Source organism: Protopterus annectens, chromosome 8.part1, assembly GCF_019279795.1.
Source record: "Protopterus annectens isolate FY-2018-M chromosome 8.part1, PAN1.0, whole genome shotgun sequence".
Classification (NCBI taxonomy): Eukaryota; Metazoa; Chordata; order Ceratodontiformes; family Protopteridae; genus Protopterus; species Protopterus annectens.
In genome coordinates, this window is record NC_056742.1 from 54,408,549 (window position 1) to 54,415,789 (window position 7,241).

The following is a 7,241-nucleotide window of genomic DNA, read 5'->3' on the forward strand; positions in this document are numbered from 1 at the left end:
TTTACAGTCATTAATCAGTTTCTTTTTCTTCCTTGTTATTTGTTGAGAAATTCTTCCTTTCTTTCTTTTTTTGTTTCCTTCTAAACAAACTGGATCCTCAGATTGCTGAGTACTTGCATCAACAATTCCATAGTTCTCAGGGGCCTCATCATCTTTCATAGGGGTTGAATGTTCTTTGCAGAAAATAGATGCATCATTTCCTAAATGTGTTCTATTTGTTCAATGCCTAACATTATTTAGCTCATCAGTTCAGTCATTAATATATGAAACAACAGTTCTCCAAGCCATGCCAATTGCACATGTGCAATCATCATCAAGTCAAGATTTGCTTCTAACACTGGTAAGCAAATCATCCAGCTTTTGACATGAGGAACAAAGCTCACCAGTGTTATCAGCTGTTACCTTTAAATATGACAAGCCTCCACACCCTACACCTCTAACTATGTATAATCATCATCAGCCTTTTTTCCCCAACATTCTTTTCTTATCCATTGGGCTCACCTTATTACTTACAACTCATTGCCTTACTTCCTATGAATTCTCAGCCTTTGCTACATTTTTTCATCTCCCAAGACAGACTCACCCTTTCTCTCCTAGCACTTCTATTACACACTGTAACATAGCATCCTATTCATCCTTCATTCTACCACAGTTTCATAGACTAACCCATATTAAATACCTAGAAATGAAAAAAGGACACCTCTCTCTTTATAAATTGTTTAAACTATCACTTAACCCTCATAACTGCTTACTTCTACATGGTGACATTAACCCAAACCCTGGTCCTAAGTTCTCCACCCCAAATACTCTATTAGCCCCTACTACCACTCCCCTAAATGTCCTAAAAAGCCCTAACTCTCTACTTATAGGTCAACTCAGTATAAGAAGTGTTAATAACAAAATAACCCAACTACATGCCCTATTAGACATCTATTCCTTTGACATCTTATGCCTTACTGAAACATGGCTTAAACCTAAAACGAAAGATAATGACATTGTCCCAGGCTATAACATTCTCAGACTAGACCGTTTAAATAAAAAGGGAGGTGGAGTAGTAATACTGTTCAAATCTGAACTGAAGATCACATCATTAGATATGCAATCTCCTCCTCCTAATAACTCTGAAATTTTAACCTCGAAGCTCCAAATTAATGCTAAAAAATCAATATACATTATCTGCTCTTACATCCCCCCTGGGAACAATATTAGTACTCTCGAAAATACCCTAAACTGGCTTTCAATATCCCTACCACAAGAAACCATACTCCTTGGTGACTTTAATATTGATTGGAATAGCTGTACATCTCCCACTCCCACTATGCATATAAACCTCTTTGGCTTCCACCAAACCATTACCTTCCCAACCAGGATCCACAAACCTAACAAAAAACAAACTACCTTAGATTGGATTCTAGTAAATAAGGACCCCCATCTTTATCAAACAGGTATACTCCCTGACAATGTTAGTGACCATTCTCTTACTTACATCACTAGGCAAAAGACCAACTTTCATAATCCAATAGCTTTTAGAACGACCAGAAACAAAAAAAAAAATTCAACCCAAGTAATTTTCAAGCTGAGCTTAAAGCTTGCAACTGGTCACCCCTAAAATACCTACCTCTTGACAAAGCCATTTTACACTTTAACAAAACATTCTTGCAGATCCTTGAGCAACATGCTCCCACTTGTACTGTCAGAACAAAAAATAAACCAGCCCCCTGGCTGTCTAAGGACACAAGGCTAAACATGCAATTAAGGAACAAACTCTGGTCCAAATGGAGAAAAACTAGAAACCCAATAGATCACCTAAACTTTAGACAAATTCGTAATTCCACAAAAAAATCCATAATCCTTGACAAAAAAAACTTCTACCTCAAATTCCAACACAACCAACAAAATAATCCGCAAAGGTTTCGGTCAGGTATCAACAAATTACTCCACCCAGGACAGTCCAAAACACCTACCTCCTCAAACCTAACCCAAACCTCTCCCAGCCATATAGCCAACACCTTTAATAAATATTTCTCTGAAACAGTCCAAGCACTAGCAACCACCTTACCACCTACTTCCACCACTAAATTTCCCTCACTAACCAAATTACCCCAGCCTTTTAACCTTCAACCTGTCCCAACATTTTTGATACACTCCTTGCTTCTTAAACTAAAACCATGTACACCATCAGCTGACCTGCTCCCAGCTGAATTCCTTCAAGTTGCAGCTGGTGTACTTGCATACCCTATTTCTATCCTAATAAACAGAACCATCTCTGAATCTTATGTCCCATCCATCTTGAAAATCTCCCATATCATCCCTCTGCATATGGGAGGTACCTCAAATGAATTATCTAACTTCCGCCCAATAGCCCTTCTCTCCCCCCTTGCAAAAATTATGGAGCGATGCATCCATCGGCAATTACTTCAGTATCTCCTACAAAACAACCTTCTAGTTGACTGCCAGCATGGTTTCAGGCCTCACCATAGTACCACAACAGCTCTTCTATCCTTTACAGATAGCATTAATAAAAACAGGAATACTAACCTTCCATCTTCTGCTCTTTTCATAGATCTCTCAAAGGCCTATGATATGGTTAACCACCAAATACTATTAAGTATACTTGAATCACTTTCCCTTGATCATCAACTAGTAAAATGGTTCCAATCCTACCTTGAAAACAGGAAACAAGCAGTCCTCTGGGAAAACAATCTATCTTCTCAGCTTCCTATCACCCTTGGAGTCCCTCAAGGATCCATTCTTGGACCTCTCCTTTTCACAATTTTCATTAACGATCTAAAAACTTCCCTTCCACAAACTACATGCATACAATATGCTGACGATTCAACTCTGGTATGTGCCGCATCCTCCCCTGCTGAATTACAGGCTAACACACAAACTGTATTTACTTTAGTGGAAAACTGGTTCCATCAACGTTGTCTCCTCCTGAACCCTAAAAAAAACTAAATTACTGCTATTTACTCCCACACAGAAATCTCCCTCTATCAATTTCACAGTAAAATCAAACAATGGCACATTAATAGCCCCTGAAACCACCACCAAACTCCTCGGTGTATTAATAGATAACCATCTTACCTTTGACTCGCATATTAACGCTAGTATTAAATCAGTAAATAGAAAACTTGGATTCCTCTACAGAATCAGACCATTTCTTACAGAGTCAGCAAAGATCTCTATTGCCCAAACCCACCTTATTTCCACCCTACTCTATGCCTCACCTATATATACCAACCTATCCAAAACTAATCTAAATAAACTAGCAACCACCTACAACAACATAGCTAAATTTGCCACTGGTGCCCCCTTCCGTACTCACCACTGCCTTAACCTTAGACATCTCGGATGGCTGGAAGTACAAAACCAACTAGTTTACCAGCAACTCATTTTTATTCACAAGATTTTACATCATCCTTCAAACACTCCCATACTATGTAACCTAGTAAATTCTTATAAAAACCTTCCTACCCTAAGATCAGCTAAAAAACTACAAGTCACCACTACCAAATCCTTTAACAAAGCTGGAGACTGCCTATTCTCAAATGCAGTTGGCAATTCCTGGAACAAACTTCCAACTGAGATCACATCCCTTACTTCCACCAACCTTTTCAAGAATCAGCTGAAAAACTTCATTAAAACCAAATGGCTTTGCCCCTGCTCTCAGCCTGACTGATACTTATTTCTCCTCTTTCTACTCTAACTCTCAAACTGGATTTCTTTTGCTGAAACTCCTCTACCTTCCATATATGGCATGTTTAAACTTTTTGCTCTCTTTTTTGTATCTCCCCACTATGCTATTTTTATTTTGTATTTTTATGCTTACTGAAACTGAACTAGAACTATTTTTTTTCTTTTTTTTGGCTGTCAAAAAAAAAAAATTAATTTTTACTGGTAATCAATTGTTTACTCATGTAATTATTCTTGTATTTAACTTTTTTCCTTGGGGACTATACAATTATTTTTTTGTAATTGCTATTTATTGCAGATTATTTGTATAAATGTTTCTTTTTTCTGTCCTTGTTATTGTCTCGGAGCTTTTCTCCTTGGGCCTCTACTGAAAATGGACATATATCCAGTTAGACTAGCCCGGTCAACAAATGTAAAATAAATAAATAAATAAAAATAAATATGCATAGCATTTATTACACTGTACAAGATATTTGTGCATTAGCAAATCGTTAATTGCATACTCATTTAAAAAAATCCATATTCAGCTTTAATTGAATAAAATATTGCAAAGGAAAAAAATTACACAAAATAGCAAAGAATTCAAAGGAACTTCTATGACAAAAATTATACCAGCAATATACAACTAAATAATAAAATACAATAAAGGTGTTCTGACCATACAAGTTCTACCAGCCAGACAGAAGTTATAATTTCTTTACGTCGCACACAAAGGCGTGCAGTAGCTTTTGCTCACTATAGCTGGCAGTCGCACCTCCTTCTAACAGTAAAAATAAATAAAACTTCCCTTACCAATCAACTTCACAACAAATCACAAACCAAGACAGCTATTCTGTGTTGGTCAGCTTTGGCCACAAGAAAGCTCTAGTGCAAAACCAAAGCCAAACAGCACTAAAAGGTGACTGCACAAAATTTTAAATGCTTTACTCTTGTCAAAAATGTGCTTAACAGAGTTGCATTTTTTCCACATTTGGAATATAATCATAGCACTCTATGTACTATGGTACAACACAGTGATCGATTTCTGCACAATGCTTTTATACGCATGAATGTCAAATGAAATCATGACCTTGTAATAAGAAGTGATTTAACATAAATGCAGAAGTGAAACCATCATGATGCCACAGCAGAAGAGGTTGTACCCAATTTGCAGAATGCAGTATACAGTCAAGCACCACACAAATCACTGCTGGTACATATAAACTTCCAAACTGTGGTACTAAAGATAGCATGGGAAGTGGATTCAGTATACTTTGTGCCAAAATGCGATCATTGCCCATGGTAATGCTGTCAGTATACTAAGTTGCATATGACAGTTTTGGCATGCTTACTTGTGACAGCTGTAACGTGTGCAGAATGTGACCATATACCACATTTTGTGAATCAGTGTGACCAGATTATCTTTACTGACTGGAACGGTTGCCACACATAAAGCTCCTATCAGAGTGTCATGAGTAAAGATACAGCTTATAATGGTAATGCAAGAAAGCTATGAACGTTGACCATTTCAGTATTTTTCTGGAACAAATAATGACTGGCAAACACTTCATAGGTTCATAGGCATGTACTAGACTAACAGCCATGGAGCCTATATAAGCCTAGCCCAAGAAGATTCCCTGCCATCATGCTGCCCAAAGTTATAGGTTCATAGGTGTGTACTAGGCTAACAGCCCTGGAGCCTATATAAGCCTAGTCATGGTATAATTTTGGGACTATATCATATGAGCGAATCGCTCATAATATCGAACATACCAGACCTCAAAGTGCTTTTCCTGAGATTGCGGTACAGTGAAGAATGGGATATTTGTCCTTTCCTCACTGTTGTGCCATCTCGGAGCTGGAATATATATTTAGTGGGGGGGGGTGTGGGGGGCTGGAAGTTCAAGGTCCAGTACGTTCGATATTATGAGCGTTCGCAATTTGTGCGATTTGCTTATATGATATAGACCCTGTAATTTTGGTTTACAACCACTATTTGGCTATATCAAGACAACATTTTGTTTTCTGCAGGTCTGCTACCTAGGTAACATTCACAAGTTTTTAGTATTAATTGTATTTCTGGGATAAAGTCATCTTATACAACTTTATTAAAACATAAACTGAGACTGTATTTTATTTTTTAGAACTCCTTTATGTGAGCAAATGAACATTTTGTTTTAAGCGTATTCTAAACTGATGGAGTTTTAATGTGTTAGGCTATATTTCCTAGAATACTGTGTTCATTGTATGTTATTCTTACTTGGAAACATACTACGAGGGAACATTCTGGATTCTTCCTGACTAAGGTTAAACAACAAGTATAGTTTCTGACCATTATTATGCACAAAGCTATATCTTAAAACTTAGACTAAGGCACTGTTTGCTTTTGCTATAAATTACTCATAACATGTAAACTCAGATGGAATATAAAGCCTAGATCTAGTCATCTTGCTACGGCCATTTATTTATTTATTGATGCGTCCAACTCCTATAATGACCCTGTGAATAGCTGCTATCATTCACAGATGTTTGCAGAGAGATATAGAGAACTGAAGTAGATTGCAACAAACTGCACTCACACACACACACACACATACACACACACACACACACACACACACACACACACACACACACACACACACACACACACACACACACACACAGACACACACGCATACAAACACACGCACTCCTCAATACTATATGTCCTCCAAGTTCCCCAGCAGTTACTTCTAATGTTCCCAACTGAAAGTAATGGGTGAACACAAACCTTTGGCCAGGTTAATTAATGAGGCTGTTGGTGGTTCTATGAATCGATCAGCTATTTATATCACTTACAGCTGGCATTTCCTGAGAAGAGTACATGACTCATTATTATATGCCTCTCTACTGGAATGCCTAATTTACATTTGCAGTTAGCCAGAGAGACAGTCCACTATGGGCTGTCTCCGAACTGAAAATGGCTTCTGCCAGTCGTAAAGAGGGCTTACCACAATTAGTAACATTTATGAATCCTGGGGCTTATTTTCTGGTCTTATTCGACAATCAAGTCATGCCAGCTTAAAAAGGCCTGTCAGTTATATACACATGTTAAATATACATAATGAATTCAAAGCAATCACCAAAACAGAAAAAACAGTATTCAGGTTGACTGAAGTGAAACCTTCATCAGTAGAGATCAAACTGATGTTGTCCACACGGAACATCAGATTCAAAAACAGAGATCATGAAATAAGGATATACAGTGCTGCAAAATAAGAGAAAATAATAACTATGAGATGAGACATCTGACAATTATACAATGACATGTGACTTGCTTAGTAGTAATGTAATGGGTTATGCAGAAGAAGAACAAGAAAGCTAAAGACTCAGTGTTGGATTGATTATATTGAATGAAAAACCCTGTATAAATACAGGAAAAGGGAAGCAAGCAGCATTTATATCGAGTGATAGAGATGTGCAGTTATATCTTTTTTATGTATTATAGCATCAATAAATAAATATATAAAAAAACTTTATCCATCCACAGCTACATTCACATTTTCACAGTTTTCTAAAGCATA